We start from the raw sequence: 21,126 nt of genomic DNA on the forward strand, positions 1-21,126 counted from the left end.
TGACACATGCTATGACATGGATTAACTTTGAGAACACTATGCTGAGTGAGATAAGCCAGTCACAAAAGGACAAATACTGTATGATTCCACTCATAAGAGGTACCTAGAGTAGTCAGATAGGCACAGAAAGTTTAATGGTGGTTTCCAGGGGCTGGGGAGAGAGAGTGAGATGGTTTGGCTGTGTCCCCACCCAAAGCTCATCTTGAATTGTAGTTCCCAGAATCCCCATGTGTGGAGGGAGGGACCCAGTGGGAGGTGACTGGATCATGGGAATGGTTCCCCCCATGCTGTTCTTATGATAGTGAGTTCTCACAAGATCTGATGGCTTGATAAGGGGTTTTCCCCTTTTGCTCGGTGCTTCTTCCTGCCATCATGTGAAGAAGGACGTGTTTGCTTCCCCTTCCACCATGATTGTAAGTTTCTTGAGGCCCCCGCAGCCATACTGAACTGTGAGTCATTTAAACCTCTTTCTTTTATAAATTACCCAGTCTCAGGCAGTTCTTTATAGCAGTGTGAGAATGGACTAATACAGAGAGGAATGGAAAGTTGTTGTTTAATGTGTATAAAGTTTCACTTTTGCAAGATGAAAAGAGTTCTGGAGATTGGGTATACAACAGTGTGAGTAGTGCCTAACACTACTGAAGTGTACACACAAAAGGGGTAAGATGGTAAACTTTGTATATATTTTACAACAGTGAAAAAAAGATGCTCTCAAGTCACATGGGTAGTTGGTGCTGTATTTGCTCTCAACTCCCTGTCCTGTGGTTTTCCTAATATGCCATTTGTGGCATTCTTTCTACCAAACTTATCATGGATCAAAAGCTAAAGCATCCTTCCCCCAACTGGTTTATTTACCACCCAGAAAAATAATTTAATTTCTTAATTTTTTAGAGACAGGGTTTTTCTCTGTTGCCTAGGTTGGAATGCAGTGGCATAATCATAGCTCACTGTAACCTTGAACTCCTGGGCTCAAGGAAGGCATCTTCCTTCTCAGCCTCCTGAGTAGCTGGGACTACAGGCCCATGCCATCCTGCCTAATTTTACATTTTTGTTTTTGTAGAACTGGGGTCTTCTTGTGTCTTCCAGGCTAGTCTCAAACTGCTGGCCTCAAGTGATCCCCTCACCTCAGTCTTGGAAAGTGCTATGATTTAACAGCATGAGCCACCATGCCCAGCCAGAAAAATAAATTTCATTGTTTGAACTTGGCTGCTGTTTGACTCTCCACCTTCCTCTCTCCTTCAGATGGCTCCTTCCCACTCTTTGCTCCAAGCAGAATGAGTTACATGCAGTACTTACAATTTATCACATTCTCTCTTGCCACATGCTATTTCCTCTGCCTGGTACTCTTTTGCACTACGTCTATATAGTACTTCTATTTTTAGGATTCAGCTGAAGCACCATCCCTTTTGAAAGTTCTTTTGACCACATAGTCTGAATTAGGTGCTTACTACTTCCAGGGTCATCCTGGCCACATGGCATTGCAATACTCTGTTTCCTGGTCTATGTCTCCCACTGGACTGTGCTGTGCCTATCTCAATGCTCTGTGTCTAGCACATTGCTTGCACAGGGGAGGTGCTCGAAAATGTTTGCCATAAGACGAACTATACCTTGGAAGATACTGCTATAAGGGAGACATACTCAAAATTGTCAACTGATTTGCATCTCTCTGGCTTTCCTAAGGGTATCTCTTATTTTTATTGTGGTAAAATGGATATAACAGAAATTTTACTACCTTAACCATTTTAAGTGTGCAATTCAGTGACATTAGGTACAGTCACGCTGTGTATTCATCATCACCAGAACTCTTTTCCTCTTGCAAAATTGAAACTCTGTACCTATTAAACAGTAATTCCCCATTCCCTCCCTCCCCAGCCCCTGGCAACCCCCATTCAGTATTTGTCCTTTTGTGATGGGTTTGTTTCACTTAATATAATATCATCAAGGTTCATCCATGCCGTTGCATGGATTATATAATATAGTAATATATCCATGCTACAACATGGATATTTAAGGCTGAATAATATCCCATTGTATGTATTACCACATTTTGTTCATCCATTCATCCATCCATTCATTCATCTGTGGGCATTTGGGTTGCTTCCACCTATTTGGCTGCTATGAATATGGTATAGCTCTGTGTTTTAAAACATGGCAAATCTGTCTTTGTGTTATCCATTCAATACCACACAAAACTATACTTCTAATAACCAGAATTCTTGTTGTGAATTTTATTTAAATAGTTTTTGGGGAATAGGTGGTTTTGGTTACACGGATAAGTTCTTTAGTGGTGATTTTTGAGATTTTGATGTACCGTCACCCAAACAGTGTACACTGTACCCAGTGTGTAGTCTTTTATCCTTTGCCCTCTCCTATTCTTCCCCCCGAGTCCCCAAAGTCCATTATATCATTCTTATGCCTTTGCGTCCTCATAGCTTAGCTCCCACTTTATAAGGAAGAACATATGACATTTGGTTTTCCATTACTGAGTTACTTCACTTAGAATAATGGCCTCCAGCTCCATCCAGGTTGCTGCAAATGTCATTATTTCATTCCTTTTATGGCTGAATAAAAAACATTCCATGGTGGAATGTTACTTTTGTTTATCTACTTGTTGGTTGATGGGCATTTAGGTTGGTTCCATATTTTTGCAATTGTAAATTGTGCTGCTATAAGCATGCGTGTGCAAGTGTCTTTTTCATATAATGACCTCTTTTCCTCTGGGTAGACACCCAGTAGTTAATAACCTGAATTCTTTACAGCTTGCATTCTGAAACATTTTTCTCGAGCTATCTGCCTTCTGGCCTGTTCCACTCATTCTGGCTTTCATCTTTATTTGTTTTTCTTAAAACTTTCTCCAGCTTCCCTCTGCATCTGTGATTCATGCTCTGCCTCTTTGTGGCTTTGGATCAATAATGCTACAGATCCAGTCTAATTAATCATGGATCAAAAGCTAAAGCATCCTTCCCCCAGATGGTTTATTATTAATACCATCCAGAAAAATAATTTATAATTTAATTATCTACCTCATAGAGTTTGGGATCTTTGGCAGAATGTGTTCCCTTCCCCCTTTCTTCTTTGCTATTTCCTCCTCTTCCTCTCCATCAAAAGTGGCTTTATCTCCACTTTAGCAGCTGACAGCAACCCGCCCATGCTCAGTTCATGAAGCCCTCCTTTCTTACCCCTCGTCCTTATGGCTGTCCCTCCACCCCGCTCCATCTCCTGTGATCTCAAGGCCTTGGAGAAATGATCTCAAGGCCTCAGAGAAATGAAAAGTGACCTTTGGTATTTGAGACAACCAGTAGCAAAATATAGCTCCCACTTCCAACAGCCCATATTGATGGGGGAGAGATTTGCTTCATATGTGGTCTATGTTGGGCCATTCTCCTTCTCCATGTTTTCTCTGTTCTTACAGCACCATATTTTTGCCTCATTTCTTTGCTCTACTCTGTTCCTTCCCCATCATCTTCTCATGACTCACACTGTAATCCTAGCACTTTGGGAGGATCACCTAAGGTCAAGAATTTGAGGCCATCCTGGCCAACATGGCAAAACTCCGTCTCTACTAAAATACAAAAATTAGCCGGGCATGGTGATGGGCACCTGTAATCCCCGCTACTCAGGAAGTTAAGGTGGGATAATCACACGAACCTGGGAGCCAAAGGCTGCAGTGAGCCAAGATGGTACCACTGCACTCCAGCCTGGGCAACAGAGTGAGACTCTGTCTCAAACAACAAAACAAAACCAAACCCCAAAGTACTACTGACCTAATGCTATGTAACAGTTTACAGAAGGCTTCAGTGTAACATGGAGAGAAGCTGTAACGTGAAAGAAAATAGGCAATGGCTAACTACTGAATCAAATCCTAGACAATTATTGTTCTTAAATGACCTTTGACTTTCTTCTCCTGGGAATTCCTCCTGATAATCTTTTCCTCTAGGCTCTACTAATCTATTCTGTTGCTCAACCATCCTTACTGTTAGGAAGCCAGAAGCCCCAGAGCCTAGAAGGTAAACTCACATCACTGGCCTAATCCGAGTTTTCCCTCATCATGGAGGAGTCAGCCATAGATAAATTTGCTGCCTAGTAGCTTCACTCTGTGTCATTCTAACTCACCTGGATGGCATCAGGCAGGATAGAGGAGGCATTCTAAACATTTCTGTTTGAACAAAGTTCATTTGGAATCAAGTTGTATACCAAATTTTGTAATGCAAGTCTTAGACATATGGCAAGGGAACATCTGAAATGTTGACTCACTCTATCAAAATGTCAACATCAGTAAGTAATGAGATTTTTATGAGATTTAATGAGTAACTGTAATATAGTGCAAGATTTTTAAAACATTTTTAAAAAGTCTTCAGACAATTTTGTTAGAATCATCTCAAAAGTTATCTTAACACAGATAGTGATTATGACAGCTGCTCCCTGCATGGGAGGGAACACAACAATGGCACAAAAATTATTCAAGGCCAATTATACTGAATCTGAATCATTGAACATTTTCTCTCTATGAAGAGGGTCTTCAGTTTGTTGCTTTTTCAGCTAACTAACCAACTTCCTGTTTCCTTTCTCACATTTGGCAAATTAATTTTCGGGACAAATCATGTCTGCAGTTTCTAAGGAAACATTAAGGGGCTCAGATTTCTCCCATGTGGGTTACAGGGTGGGTTGATGCAGAAAGGAGTGCTCTGTGAGGTGCTCACCAAGCCCCATCCCACTGTGTGCCCTAATTGACTCCTGTATGTCCAACCATGGCGTCGTATAAGATACAGCCAGTATTTGTAGTCCTCACCTGAGAACGTCACTTGTTTGTTCTGTTATCATGAGATTTTTTTGTTAACTGGAAGTGCTAGGCTGACCTTGTTGTTGCTGCTTCTTTGATATTTCTACTAGTACCTTGTTTGTACCAGTAGTTAAATAATGGAAGAGGAGTTTTTGGAAATGGTGGACATTTCATTCAGTTGGTGACATAAATGGGGGCTGTGAACAAGTCTACTTTCAGAACTTCCAAAATGTTTTGATCCTGCTAAGATACAAAATACCTGATTATATTTTATTAACTTAGTAGATAGAGTATGGCTTTCAAGTGAGACTGACCTGGGTTCAAATCTCAACTTCACCACTTAGTAATTGCACGACCTTGGGAAAGTTATTTAACCTCCTGGTCAGTTTGTTCATTCATTTGTTCATTCTTTTTTCTTTCCTTCCAGAATAAAAAAATTAGAAAAGTATAAGGAAAAAGAGAATAATTTCCCATGTTCTTACTACCCAGAATTATCTACTTATATTTACAAGACTATATTTGCCTTTAGTTGTTTTTTTCCTATGCCTAGCAAAAAATTACCCTGTTGATATATGCATAGACTCCCCTTTTGCTTCTTGTTTCTTGGGAAATAATATATACTTTGTTGGGCTAAACAAGATAAAATAAAGCATGCTTCTCAGTGTCTGATCCACAGTAAACAATTGGTACATGGCAGTAGTTGTTATTATTGTTAATCCTCCTTCTATATTTGTGCATTTCCATTGGAAAATATAGTCCTGGTAAATCAACAAACTCATAAAAACAATTGTTTTTGGACAAGCTATTTCTCCTTCTACGATATATTTGTAAGCCACAACTGGAAGAATTGGTGTTAATATATCTAGGAATGTAGAATACCTTGTAAAACCTATTTATATTGCAAATAATGAGAATGTATTCAAGACCAGACCTTTTTCATAAATGATGGACTGCACTTGGTAAACTTTAAAAAAAATGGCTGAACCAAATTTTAGAAAATTACATGCATTATTTAAAAAGCTATGATGTTGGCGGAATAGAGCAATCGAGAAGAAAATTGCTTACCTAAACTCTGCTCTGAGAGATGGATTTTTCTTTTTGGCTTGCAGTGATCTTGCAAAGCCAGTGGCTACTGAGTAATTAATGCTGAGGCTTTATTAATTTATGAAGAGCAGGAAAGTGTTGGCTTGTCTACATTGTAGCTCATTCTTCTCAAGTAACATGTTAAAAAAATCAAGATGATGAAATATGGGAGCAATTTGTCAATTTAAACAAACATTCTTTTTATGGGCTTCCTGGAGTGATCTTGCATTAAATTTCTAGGTCAAATTGGGTGGTAACAAAATTAAAGAGCAAAGAAGCTTGGGTGACCTGGTGGCATTGTTGGTAATCTATGACAAATGTTGTAAGGTAGGTTTAAATGTCCTTAAAAATATTGTAGGGTTGGACATGGTGGTTCAGGTCTGTAATCCCAGCACTTTGGGAGGCTGAAGTGGGCAGATCACTGGAGCCCAGGAATTTGAGACTAGCCTGGCCAACATGGTGAAACCCCGTCTCTACTAAAAATACAAAAACTAGCCGGGAGTGGTGATGCATGCCTGTAGTCCCAGCTACTTGGGAGGCTGAAGCAGGAGAATTGCTTGAACCTGGGAGGTAGAGGTTGCAGTGAGCCGAGATCGCGCCACTGCACTCCAGCCTGAGTGACAGAGCAAGAGTCCATCTCAAAAACAACAACAATGATAACAACAACAACAACAACAACAACAACAGAAAACCCCTATGAATTAGGCACTTTTGCTGTCCCATTTTCTGGGTGAGCAAACTGAGACAATGAACTTACCCAAGTTTTCATAGCCACTGACTGTGGGAGCCAGGTTTCAAATCCAGGCAGCTGTACATTTTAGCTACTATTCTATGCTGCCATTATATTCTGCCATTATATCTAGAATTTCAAGAGCACTTTCACCTGATGAGTAGAGCAAACATGTGACATTTGAGCATCACATATTTTGGAAACTTGTCAGGGAGACTAAGAATAGTGTTGGAATGTTTTATTACATGGTGTAAATCTTAGTCAAAATAACCATTTGTAAATACATCTACTAATTTCTCTTGTAGTTGGATAAAAAGTCCTTTTCTAATGAGTGGGATGGTATGGCTTCCTTCTTGACATGATGAGCTCGTGACTTTCTGTCTTTTTAAAGTTCATGCTGACTGTCAAATGTGTACAGAGCCCCATGCTAGCTGCAGGCAGGGGAGGAGAGAGATACAACAATGAGTAAGACTTAGTTCCTGTGTTCACAGGAGTTTATGATGTATTGAGAGGAAAGAGACTGCCTATGAATAATACAAGGGCGTGGATGAATCAGGTGTGGGAGTGTGGAGTAGTGTACCATCTGGAATACAGGTGTTAAAGAAGGTACTTTTTTTTTTTTTTGAGATAGGGTCTGGCTCTGTCACCCAGGCTGGAGTGAGGTGGTGTGATCTTGGCCCACTGCAACTTCCACCTCCTGGGTTCAAGTGATAGTCGTGCCTCAGCCACCTGAGTGCCTGGGATTACAGGCGAGTGCTACCACGCCTGGCTAACTTTAGTATTTCTAGTAGAGATGGGGTTGTGCCATGTTGGCTAGGCTGATCTTAAACTCCTGGTCTCAAGTGATCTACCTGCCTCAGCCTCCCAAAGTACTGAGATTACAGGTATGAGCCACCATGCCTGGCCAGGAGGGTACCATTTCTAAATGTCCAATCAGCAGGATCCCAATCTGATGTTCTTCATGTGTCACAGATAAAATTAAAAAAAATATTTACTGAGAGCCTAGTTTGTGTCAGGTCATGCGCTAAAAAACTGTTTTGAATTTTTAAAAAACACACCGTGGGTACTTAGTTTTCAAGTATCAGGAAGGTTTAAAATGTAGTGAAACTAGAGGTAATTTTTTAAAAAGATAGAATGTGGCCTCCTGAGGAGCCTGCATATCTGATTGATGCTGGCACTGGGCCATACTGATGCACTGCCAAGTGACACTCTGTTGTAAGCACGGACTAAAGATGGTGGTAATTAACAGTGCTGGCGCTGCTATATTAAGTACGTGAGTATAATAGGCCACGCTTATGCTGTTTCTAAAAGAGAAGGAGAACATAGAAAGTGTACTTATTAAGAGCTGTCTGCTTTCTTAGGAGTTTTTCTCTACTACCAAAACTTGAGATTGACTTTCAAAAACAAGACATAAATTTGACCATTACCAGGGCCCACTATTACTGGTGGATTCTTATATATTTATGATGGTGAAGATTAAAGTGAATGTAAATCACCAGATATGCTGCCTTTTGAAATGCTGAGGCGTATAGTGACTCACATACCGTTAAATTCCTCTTATCCCCGAATATCTGTCACCTGTGTAATTCAGGAGACATGTACCTTCCTTTTCATGTAGATGCTGATGTGATTTGAAATCCCTTTACGTTCACTCCTCTATAATTCAACCACAGCTGAATGTTCTGTTAACCTTTATCTTTAGAACACAGTAAGGGAAAACATTTGATTAATTCTGTTAAATGTTTCTTTTGAGTAAATTTTTTAGTATTGACTTTTGAAATATGATGCCAGTTCTCTTTACACAGATCTTAGTTTTACTCGTGGGAGTTAACCTGCTTAGTATGACTTGTTGGCTCACATTTTTTTCTTTCTTGTTCTCTGAACTGCCTTGAACATACGTTTCATTTGAAGAAATAAAATTCCCAGCTACTTTATGGTGTTTCTAGAAAAAGCAATAACAGAAAAGCATATGTGAAAGCAGGAATTATGAAGTTTAGCTATTAAAAAAGATGTTTTCAAAGGGAGGTTCTGTGAAGAATCCTGAGTCTCTGCTTTCATTTTTAAAATTAAACATTAAATTTATCGCAAAGTAAGACTACTGTAGCAGCACCTCATTGCATTGGAATATGACAAATGTATCCGTAGAGAAATCATAAGGAAATGAATTCATGAAAAAACTCATAAAGCATTTAGTATTATATGCATATATACAGTCATGCATAAATATATTTTTTAAACTTTCATATTTCAGATGATGACTTGGGTTCAGCTTTATTACATGAACTTCTAATACTTGTCCTGGACTCTTAAACAATGAGAGTAATGTAAAGATAATGTAAGATTCTTTTTTTTTTTTCTTTTTTGAGACAGAGTCTTACTCTGTCACCAAGACTGCAGTATGGTGACGTGATCACGGCTCACTGCAGCCTCGACCTCCTGGGCTCAGGTGATCCTCCCAAGTAGATGGTACTGTAGCCATATGCCACCATGCCTGGCCAATTTTTTTGGTAGATTTTGTAGAGACAGCGTTTTGTCATGTTGCTGAGGTTAAGATTAGTAATAAATACATGAAAATTTGATTTGTTCAGAATACTCTTTTTTTTTTTTGAGATGAAGTCTCGCTCTCATGCCCAGGCTGGAGTGCAGCAGTGCTATCTTGGCTCGCTGCAACCTCCATCTCCCGGTTCAAGTGATTCCTGTGCCTCAGCCTCCCAAGTAGTAGGGATTATAGGCATGCACCACCACGCCGGGCTAATTTTTGTATTTTTAGTAGAGATGGGGGTTCACTATGTTGGCCAGGCTGGTCACGAACTGCTGACCTCAGGTGATCTGCCTGCCTTGGCCTCCCAAAGTGCTGGGATTACAGGCGTGAGCCCCGGCATCTGGGCCCAGAATACTCTTTTTAAGTCCAGAGAGTGTAATACCTTGTAGAAATATTCTTAATGAGGACTGACAGCAAAAGGATTTCTTTGTTTAAATTTCAGTTTATCTGAAAACACAGCAACTCAAACTGTATTGTCCAAGCATTGCCATCGGCCAACATTTATACTGGATTGAGGAATTCTAATAGAGTAATAAGACTGTCTGAATATCAGTTAAATTGGTCTCAGAGAATTCTAGGGTTGGAAGCTGCTCTACTTGTATTGCTAGTCCAGCCTTACCTCATTTTAAATGTCCTTTCACAGTATCCCTGACTGCTGGGCTTGCAGCCTTTGCCTGAGGACTCCAAAGGAGAGGACATTTATGATCTCCTGAGGCTGGATGTTATATTACAGTCACAGCATTCTTTTTTTCCTTTCTTTTCTCTTTCTCTTTCTCTTCTCTCCTCTCCTCTCCTCTTTTCTTTTCTCTTTTATTTTCCCCTCCCCCTCTCCCTCCCTTCCTTCATTCCTTCCTTCCTTTGTTTCTTCTTTCTTTCTTTTCTCAGGGTGTTGGTCTGTACCAAGGCTGGAGTACAGTAGTGTGATCAGGGCACACTGCAACCTTGAAATCATAGGCTCTCAAGTGATCCTCCTGCCTCAGTCCCCCGAGTAGCTGGGACTACAGGTGTAAGCCACCATGCCCAGCACAGCATTCTGAAATTTTGCTGACATCTGTCTCACCACAGCTCCCACTTAGCAGTTCTAACTTAGCCCTTTGGAGCAAACACAAAACTAATTTCACAATTTCTACCAAGTGAGTGAGGGCACCAGAGGAGTATGAGGCGGGGACCTCAGTGGGGTATCCTGGCCAGTCAGACTCACCCTGTGGGTCAGGTCTGGGTCCTGTGCTGGACAGACCTCTGGGATGACTGCTCACAGCACCATTTTGGCCTCTAGTACAGCAACAACAAACACTAATCAAAGGACAGTATTGAGCTCCTGCTTTGTGCCGTGACTTTCATTATGTCATTTAATTCTCACCGTTAACTCAAATATCATTCATTCTAAAGATGAGGAAACTGAAACCCAGACATTAAATAACTTGCCCAAGGACATAGAGGGAGCAAGTACTGGCATGAGAATTCTAACCTTTGTCTGCCGCATTGCCTCCTGGAGGGTCTCACCTGTGTCCCGTCACACGTCTCCTCATCGTCCCACACATTCTACATTATTTCTTCTGAATGAACTCAGCCTGGAGAGCGAAGGCTTCCAGACCTGTCAAGCCAACATTATTGTTAATTCTTTTTTTTTAGACAGAGTCATGCTCTGTCGTCCATGCTGGAGTGCAGTGGCCGGATCTCAGCTCACTGCAAGCTCTGCCTCCCGGGTTCACACCATTTTCCTGCCTCAGTCTCCCGAGTAGCTGGGACTACAGGCGCCCGCAACCTCGCCCGGCTAGTTTTTTGTATTTTTTTTAGTAGAGATGGGGTTTCACGGTGTTAGCCAGGATGGTCTCGATCTCCTGACCTCGTGATCTGCCTGTCTCGGCCTCCCAAAGTGCTGGGATTACAGGCTTGAGCCACCGCACCCGGCCATTATTGTTAATTCTAATCTCTCTCCTGTTCCCGGTACTTCTCTCTTCTCATCACCAAAATTAAGCATATTACATTCAAGGGCATCACCCTTCTCCTGTCTAGAGATACATTTCTAAGTCAAACAAATCTACCTCAATAGATATGAGAAACTTCTCCTTTAATACCTCTCCTCAACGGGGTCAAAAGAATCTTAGGGCCTGGCACATGGCTCATGGCTGTAATCCCAGCACTTTGGGAGGCCCAGGTGGGTGCATCATTTGAGGTCAAGAGTTAGAGACCAGCCTGGCTAACATAGTGAAACCCCATCTCTACTAAAAATACAAAAATTAGCCAGGCGTGGTGGTGTGCACCTGTAATCCTAGCTACTCAAGATGGTGAGACACGAGAATCACTTGAACCCAGGAGGTGGAGGTTGCAGTGAGCCAAGATCTCACTACTGTACTCCAGCCTGGGCAACAGAGCGAGACTCTGTCAGAAAACAAACAAACAAACAAAGAAACAAACAAACAGAATCTTAGAATGGCATGGTGTAAGGTTGGGGAATCCCAGATAAATGGTTCGTCATGACCAGGTTAAACAGTTATTTCATCTTCTGCAGTGATGAGTGTGAATCTTCCAGTTGTATTCCTGATGTGGAACTAAAGAACTGAATACCACAGCTGTAAGAAGAGCGTACATGAACTTTGTCCTTGGCCTGTTTTCAGGTGAAATGTAATAGCTCATTGAAATGGAGCTCTGGGAAAACATTGCAACATATTTAATACTTAAGATGTAGCAAGAATGGTATCTCTCCTGTTATTCACATAGTATTTTAAAGGACCTTTCACATAGGCCTTGTCCTTGTCACTCTTTTTCTTTTTTTTTTTTGAGACAGAGCCTCGCGCTGTCACCAGGCTGGAATGTAGTGGCGCAATTCTGGCTCGCTGCAACCTCTGCCTCCCTGGTTCAAGCAATTCTCCTGCTTCAGACTCCCAAGTAGCTGGGATTACAGGCATGTGCGACCACCCCAGGCTAATATTTGTATTTTTAGTAGAGACGGGGTTTCACCATGTTGGCCAGGATGATCTTGATCTCCTGACCTCGTGATCTGCCTGTCTTGGACTCCCAAAGTGCTGGGATTACAGGCGTGAGCCACCATGCTCTGCCAACTGTAAACTCTTTGAGGGTAGAGTACGTACTGTGTTCATAATTGTGTCTCATAGTTCTTAGTACAGTGCCTTTCCCACAGCATCTGATTAATGATTTTTTCATGAATAAATGAATGAATAAAAGAAATAAAAGGATGTCTTTATATGATCAATATCAATCTAGCTCAAGTAGTAGTGAGTCAGTTTCAGTCATTTTGAAGCAAGAAAATACTTAACAGGAAATACCAGGACAAGAAGAAGAATATGATGATTTCTAAAATCTTTGGTTAGTTGTGCATCTGAGGTTACATGGATCTGGCAGCAGAGTTTTAAGTACATTTCCATATGACATTCTGAGTGTGATTTGATTTTGGAATTTTAAATCCTCTCTGTTCCATGCTTGACAGAGTTCTTTCTCTAAAATTAACAAAATACAAAAGCTACACCTGATTGTCTTAAAGGATGCCTGTATTTAAATAGAGAAATTATTTTTATGGCTAAGATAAGAAAATCATATAAATAGAAAATGTCCCATGTAGGTAATGTGATCTGTCAAATAATTTTACAGTTTTTTTCTTCCCCCTCAGTTTCCTCCTGCTGCCCTGCCCCTGCATCTCTGTCATGAGGGAGAAACTGTTACAATGCTCACAGTGTGTGGACTCTGTCTTGGATAATGAGTTCAAGGAACTACATTTTTTTTTTTTTTTTTTTGAGATGGAGTCTTGCTCTGTCACCCAGGCTGCAGTGCAATGGCATGATCTCGGCTCACTGCAAGCTCTGCCTCCCAGGTTTAAGCAATTCTCCTGCCTCAGCCTCCCAAGTAGCTGGGATTACAGATGTGTGCCGCCACACCCAGCTAATTTTTGAATTTTTAGTAGAGACAGTGTTTCACCATGTTGGCCAGGCTGGTCAGTCTCCTGAAGTGCTGAGATTATAGGCGTGAGCCACTGCACTCGGCCTTGAAGGAACTACTTGTTAAGTCCCTACTTTTAGTAGGTCTGAGGAAAGTGTTAACTTCTTATGGAAGTGGTCACAGATCTTGTCTGTTTAGGAGACACCACTTTCACTATTCAGGTGCCGTTCACACATGTTCAAAAATTGTGGGATGAGGAGAGAGGAGGAAGATTGGTTTTTATGCCACCAGACCCCCACTCTTTTTATTATCACAGGTGCAAAATGTCCCCATCTCCTGCCCAATGGGAGACACCACTAGATCTGGTGGTCTGATGAGATCTCCTCTGATGCTCAGCTTGTGTGCTCATCAGCACCTGTCAGGGAACTCCACAGCTGTACAGATGAGTTCCAGGCCTACTTCCCCAGAGCAGGGTGGCTCCCTGTGGGCTCTCTCTCCTCACAGCAGGCTTCCAGGGCCTTTTCTCTTGGTAATTGTCAGTTCCTGAAGATAAGCACGTAGGCCCTTTTTACTTTTAGACTTTACTGTTAAACAAAAAATAGCAGCATTAGGAAATCACAAGCCTCAGACCCACTTCCCATTCTGGAAGCCCCTTAGGATGTAGTTTTTAATTCCTTGTGTTGGGCTTTCTTTTCTTCCTGACTTCTTCCCCCTTCTCCCATTAAAGGAAAAATTCGCTCTCAAGGAAACCTCATTCCCAGAACGTAGGCCTGAAGATGCAGGGTATGGCGAATGGTCCATACTTTTTTGTTTCAGCCTGGGAGCTTACATCTATGGGGGATGTCCTCAGGTTATTAGCTCTGAGACATTTGGGGGCATTTCCTCAAAGCTTTCATTTTCTTTAGCAATCCAAATAACATTATCTCATCCAGTGTGAAGTGTTCATTGAGCCTTCCTTCCCCTAAATTCAGCATAAGTCATAACCATTCTAGACTGTGACAGTGTATAATTTGCCCAAATGTGAATTCACTATTATTTGATTGGTAAAAATCGCTTGATTAGTAAAGAATGATGGTAAATTGGCCTGGCTCCTGAGATTCTCTGGCAAAGTCCATGCTGGCTTGAGTTCTCTGTAAGTTGACTTTAGATGACATCTTTCACGTTTGGAAAACTATTCCGGACATGAAATAAGAAACTGTGAGTCACACAATCAACATAATACTAAGCTTGGGCCATGGCTGCTTTTAGAGTATTGTGTTTTAGTGCTCATTTAATTACCTGTTTGCTATGAAAGTTGGCAGTCCTGACTTTCATCTTCAATGTAAACAAAATAATACTGTCTAATTCCTTTGCTACTTATTGCCATCATAGCAGAAACTCACAAATTTTATTTTAAAAACAGTTAGATTTTCCTCATAATAGATCTAAAAGAGGTGAAATTGAATGTTCCTTTTGCAAGCAAACAAGCTTCTGTCACTACTAGTAAGAAAAGTATTATAACTAAAGAAGAATCTAAAGAGAGGTTTTTTATCAGTCATGACACTTGGGTGAGTTGACAGCCTAGAGTCTAGATATCAGCTTTGGCAGTCTGGAGATTTGGTATCTTCAGGTTACTGACTGCTGAGTGAACTCAGGGGTATTGACTGCTATTAACTGGTCAGTATATTCTCTGTAGTGCAGCAGAGTCTATATGGGAAATCAAATGACAATCCAAAGTTTGCTTGGTGAGCATGATGTCACAGCCAAAGGGAGTTGGATGGTCTGAGTGGCATGTGTCACAGCCCCAGGGGCAGAATGTCCTCCTCTCCACTCCAGAGACAGTGTGGTAGAGCAGAGCTGATTGCTTGTCCTCTTGGCTTGCCTAGTGATGGAAACTGAGCATGAATAGCCTCTCTCGTTAAAATTGAACACAAAACCCTTTAAGGTTTGAGCATGTGAGAGGTCTGGAAGACGAGACTGTGCATACAGTTACCAACTTGTCCTCCTGGATTTTCTGTCTCCTGCCAGTTCCTTCTCTTTGACTTTGGGTATTCATCACCATCTTCAGCCCCAGGATATATTGTACCCTCTAAAACACTGGTCAAAGGGAAGCATCAGACCTCTTCCTATGGTTCTCAGTACAGCTGAGATAGGCTGCAACAACCAATGAGTGTCTTATTAAAATTAATAGAAAGCTGAAGGATACAAACATGTACCAAAACTGTAAAAAGTTGATGGTTGATGGAGAATAAATTTCTGTACCGGAGCTCGCAGCAAAAGGTTGGGAAATCTAAGCCAAGCAATTAGTCATGACCAGGTTAAACAATGACTTCATTTTCTAAAGTGATGCCTTTTCAAAGAGTACTGCCCTTTTGAAAGCATCTTTACCTCTGCCAGGCAGCTACAACTGAATAGCTTGCATGTCCTTTATTAGCCTGCTTTACTTTTGCAGATGGCTCATCTCATTTTTAACAGATTCTTATACAGCTCATTCTTAGGGTTGCACCATTTCTCACATTGTCCTCAAATTCTGAGAAGAGTCATAAGAATGCCTTCTTTTTCTGGCTTGTTTAGGCTATCTTTATGAAGGCATTTAAAGATATTCAATATTGTTTACAATCAATAGCAGCATTTTTTTTTCTTTTGATACAGGGTCTTGCTCTGTCACCCAGGCTGGAGTGCAGTGGCCCATCATAGCTAACTGTAACCTTGAATTCCTGGGTTCAAGCGATCCTCCTGCCTCAGCCTCTCAAGTAGCTAGGACTACAGGCACACACTACCACACCTGGCTAAATTATTTTATTTTTGCAGAAACAGGGTCTTGCTATTTTGCCCAGACTTGTCTTGAACTACTGGCCTCAAGTGATTGTCCCACCTTGGCCTCCCAAATCACTGGGATCAGACCTGAGCCTAACCCAGCAATTTTGTTTTTGTTTTTATGTCTGAGGCAGGGTCTCACTGTTACCCAGGCTGGAGTGCAGTGGTGTGATAATGGCTCATTGCAGCCTTGACCTCCCTGGCCTCAGGTGATCCTCCCACTTCAGCCCCCTGAGTAGCTGGGACTACCGGTGTGTGCCATCATGCCCAGCTAATTTTTGTAGCTTTTTTTTTTTTTGGTAGAGATGGGGTTTCGCCATGTTGTCCAGGCTAAGCCATTGTTTTTCAAGTTCAAATTGTTTCATTTTTGGCCAATAGGAAGGAGCCTGTTTATGTGAGTCTTGTGTCCTTTTGACTTGACCCCATTAATTGTGAAACATTTCCTGTCTTTTTGAGGTCATCAAAATGTTTCAGGGTCATCTTGTACTTTTTCTGACCCAAACCTGGAATCAGTGGGGAATGGTTTTTAGAGACCATAACCAGGGTGCTGGGAGTGTTCATTGCTGCTGAGTTGTCCTTACTTCTAAACCTAGTCAATGGCTGTATATATTTTTTGGAAAAGAAAAAAAAATGAGTTCATACTAGTGTTTCCCATGTAAATATATTATTGTAATATTTTAAAGAAAACTTAATTACTTTGGTTGTACACTTATATTTTCTGTTACCCTGAAAATATCTTGGCTCCATTTGATATTAGCATAATTATTTATTTGCTTTATCCTGTAGTTGATTTAAGAATTTAAGAAATATGAATATTATTAATAAGAATACTACTGAATGAAATGTAAAATTTCTTTGCAGTTTTATTTGCTCTAGGAATATGTACCACTGTCCACTGTTGATGTACAGTCATAGTATTGTGTTCTATGTCAACTTAAGAGAGAGAATTTTTTTTTTCTGTGTTCTTATGCTATCAGTGGGATAGTCCATTAGATTGATTTGTTTCCATTAATTTTCAATTGTTAGAGTTTTCTTTTACAATTTAAAAATACTTTATTCATTTATAGTCAGGTACTAGGTCTGTTGCTCAGGCTAGAATGCAGGGGTGCAGTCATAGCTCACCGCAGCTTTGAACTCCTGGTTTCAAGCCATCCTCCTGCCTTGACTTCCCAAAGTGCTAGGATTACAGGTGTGAGCCACTGTAACTGGACTATTTTATGTATTTGCAAACTTTGTTTTTATTTTTATGTTTTTTTAAGAGATGGGAGTCTTGCTGTGTTGCCCAAGCTGGCCTTAAACTCTTGGGCCTAAGCAATCTTCCCACCTCAGCCTGCCAAGTAGCTGGGACTATAGGCATGCTGCTCCATCATCCTGGTTTTTTTAAAAAAATTTAATTTGTTAATATTATTCCAGAGCCGAAACTACAGAAGGCACATCAAGAGAGGACTCAGTTTTCTGTTCTTGTCTCCTCCACAATGTTCCTTCTCCCATACAAGTTTTGTAATTTGTTTTTTGGTTTATCCATCTAATGTTTCTTTTTATAAATATTAGCAAACGCAAATACCTTTATATCTCCCCCCCTACACCCTTTCTTTCATCCATTTTAATGGTAAATATTCCATTGGTGAATATTACCGTTTGAGAATGACTTTTTTTTTTTTTTTTTTTTTTTTTAAACCATAATGATGGGCAGTAGTTCAGAACTACTGAAGTCTGGCTGGAGAGATGAGGAACTATTACTTTTTAATACTGCTTGAAATGGGAACACTTTTTTTCTGGAAGCCCATTTTTCTAAAAGAAACAATCATGTTTTTTCTTCATTTTCTCCGCGCCTCTAATCTGCCAGGAAATAATTCAGCGCATTTCGGGCTGAAGCATGTGCCTCGCCGCCTGTGGTTGGGTCACCGTCCCTTCTGAGGCTGCTCGGAGGAGGGAGAGGACGCTTGCCCTCGCGGGTGTTCTGCCCCTGAGACTGACGCTCCTTGGTGCTCTCTCTGTTCCCTCCCAGATCTTGGGAGAAGCGCGGACATCTCTGTTTCTGCTTTTGGTCCCCGAATGCAGTTGCTCGCCCACCGGCTCCCTGCCTCTGGCGCTCCTGGGCGCGGGGGAGCTGGGGCCGCCCCGCCTGCGCACGGCGGTGCCGGGATTGGGGGCGGGCGCGCCGCCTCCGTCTCCCGCGTGCTCGCTCTCTCGCTTTCTCGCTCACTCGCTCCCGCCCTCCCCGCCTTGAGCGATCTCCTGCCTCAGCCTTGCAGGCTCCGCACTGCAGATGCCCGCGGCTTCCCTGTGCTCGGCGGCTCCCGCGGTGCCCCGCAAGTCCCCGTGACCCTCCAGCACTGGCCGTGCCCTCCCTGCTCCCAAGGGTCTGTCAGCCGCAGACACTCACCCAGCTCGGCGAGCGCAGCCGCTCAGCCGGTGAGGCAGCGGGGACTGAGACGGACGGTGGCCGCGCCAGAGCCTAGGGCGCTCCCGGATGCGGCAGGACAAGCTGACCGGGTCTCTGAGGCGCGGGGGGAGATGCCTGAAGCGGCAGGGCGGCGGCGTGGGCACGATACTGAGCAATGTGCTCAAGAAGCGCAGCTGCATTTCCCGGACCGCGCCCCGGCTGCTCTGCACCCTGGAGCCGGGTGAGGACCCAGGGCTGCAGATGGGGCGCTGGAAAGTAGCGCTGGGGCTGCCCGCGCTTCTGTCTTAGCCTGACTCCGTCTAGGCCGGGGAGCGCCGGGGAGAGTCCGCTTGCCACCCGGTGCTGGGCACTGCGTTGGCACCTGCAGGGCGCAATCGGTCTGGAAGGGCAGAGGGCAGATGGGGGCCTGGGCGGGGCAGCGGCCCCCCCAGGCACGGAGAACCCGCTGTTTCCACCCACTGCCCGCGGACCCCCACCCTGCGGCCTATGCGCTCGGCCTTCTCCTCGTGGCGGGGAAGTGCGGGTGGCTGCCCGGCCATCGGAGGCCGCACCACCTATTGTGTTCCAGGCTCTCAGGAAGTCAGACCTTGCGAGAGGTGGGGGCGGAGAAGACGCACAGGTTTGACACTGGAGGTCGGAGGGGGAAGGCAGTGACTGCAAAGGCAAAATTGGGTGTTATTTTCCCAAGCGTCTCTTCAGCGTGAGTGCCGGGGTCAGCTTGAACCGGAGCCTGTAATTTGTGAGTGAGGGTGGGGAGCAGCAGGAGATCCTTTTCATAGGTGAGGTCCGGGAACAAGCCTGGCCGTGCTAGGCAAGGCCCTTCCTGCCGTCAGCCTGTGTTTACCCATTCCTGCTTCTCCAGGCTGCATAACTCTGCGTCTGCTCTGTCACCAGGCATCCCTCCCCGGGATTTTAAGAGCCCAGCCCTAGCGCGGGCTCCTGGGCACGGAGGTTTCTGGCAAGGAGTGGCCGCAGAGGGAGTTGGCTGTACTCTCACTGGTGCTTGGCGCTCACCTGTTCCCTGGAGTGGCACCGGCTGGGCTCCAGACGGGTTCGCGGTCTTTGGTCCCCACCCCCCAGCGCCTTGGGGACCTGCTGTAGTGCCGCAGAAGAATCCAGGCGCCGAGTCCCAAAGGGTGGGATGCGGCTCTGCCTTTCCCAACCTCGTGGTTTCTTTGTTTTTCTCCCCTAGGAAGTGTCTAGTTGCAGAGGCTGTAGTCTTTCTTCACCATCTTCCTTTACCTCTTTTTTTTTTTTTGAATCTCCTTCCCACGTTAAAAGTAAATGTTTTGTATTTCTGAATCCGGAATAGCCGTGATTATCAGATGAAACATAAACCTTTTCTCTGCCTGTATTCTGTTAGAAGAAAAGGCGGGGGGGGGGGGGGGGGGGGGGGGGGGGGGGGGGGTGAAAGTGACCTGGTTTAAGCTTTTGCATGCAGGCGGCGAATCAATTTCAGTTAAATCCTCTTGCTCATTTTTGATCATGAGAGGATAGTTGTGGTTTTGGCCAACTAACCCCTGCTGGGTTTCACTATGGGAAGGCAATCGGCATGATGTCCAGCAGGTGCCCCGGAAAAGTTAGAAGAGCACATTGGTCAGACATAAGGGAATCCTTGTAGTGCGGCAAGAATAAGTCAGCGCGGGACCGAATTTCCTGGTCTTTGTTATCAAGCCAACGTCAGGAATATACGCTCCTCCGTTCAGCACCTCACGTCTGGACAGCACCCTCACTTCTAGGTCTTGTTTCAACTTGCCTTAAAGTGTGCGCTGGGCTGGAAACACTCCTGTGGCCATTGTATCACTGTTCTACGTTTGGGCAAGACTTCGTTTAAACCACCTCAGAGAGAGGCAGATCCATGGGGTACTTAATATTCCTTCGGAGAAAAAAAAAACGTATCTGTCCAGACAGAGTATGGTTATGACCCTGAAGCTTTAAAAAGAAATATCAAGGCATAGATTGGATGCCTGGGATTCTCTGTCACAGCTTACTTTGGAAACCTAGGACCCGACTCATGCATTTACAGTGCTCTTCCAGGGTTCCAAGAAGAACACCTACATACTGTCATGGGCTTGCGAAAATCAGCTACATCTCTTTCCAGCTTCTTGACTTCACGTATACATATTTTTAAAAAGACCAGTCTGCTTGATTACTTACTATTATTTCATAAATTCCGAAGATTGTTCCTATTCATACCAACCTCTAAGAAGTGGAAGTTGTGGAGAAGTTTTCAGTACACCTAATCTGCTATCAACAATCTTAGAAACAAAAATGCCATCATTTGATTTTTGCAATTTGTAAAATTTAATGTTATTGATAATATTTGGCATTTCTTGGGCCTTGAACTTTTGAGCAATAATTCCTTTAAAAAGTGGGGCTGGGTGCAGTGGCTCATGCCTGTAATCCTAGCACTTTAGGAGGCAGAGGCAGGTGGATCACTTGAGGTCAGGAGTTTCAGACCACCCTGACCAACATGACGAAACCCTCTTCTACAAAAAATACAAAAATAAGCTGTGCGGGGTGGCACGTGCCTATAATCCCAGCTATTCGGGATGCTGAGATGGGAGGATTGCTTGAGTCCAGGAGTCCAAGGCTGCATTGTGCTATGACTGTGCCTATGAATAGCCACTATACTTCAGCCTGGGTGATACATTGAGACTCTGTCTCTTAAAAAGAAGAAAAGGAATTGAGACTGAGATAGGTTAGATAAATTGTTTCAGTCTAGGAACCAAGTCGAATGGAGGACTGTGTGACTCCAAGCTTGCCGTAACATTTTTTTGTGTTTGTTTTTGTGGTACTCCAGGCATCTATGTAAACCACCATCATATGTAGTAAGGCACATTCTATTGCTGTAGGATATTTTCCTATTTTAAGAATCAATATGCTTACCTTTT

The 21,126-nt window shown here is 43.1% G+C and overlaps 1 protein-coding gene across 2 annotated transcripts in view; it reads left to right on the forward strand.

The window, feature by feature from the left end:
* TBC1D30 (TBC1 domain family member 30) overlaps window positions 1-21,126 on the forward strand; it is a 105,816-nt gene that overhangs the window by 33,203 nt on the left and 51,487 nt on the right. The window lies entirely within an intron of this gene.

Source organism: Piliocolobus tephrosceles, chromosome 10 (assembly GCF_002776525.5).
Source record: "Piliocolobus tephrosceles isolate RC106 chromosome 10, ASM277652v3, whole genome shotgun sequence".
Lineage (NCBI taxonomy): Eukaryota > Metazoa > Chordata > Mammalia > Primates > Cercopithecidae > Piliocolobus > Piliocolobus tephrosceles.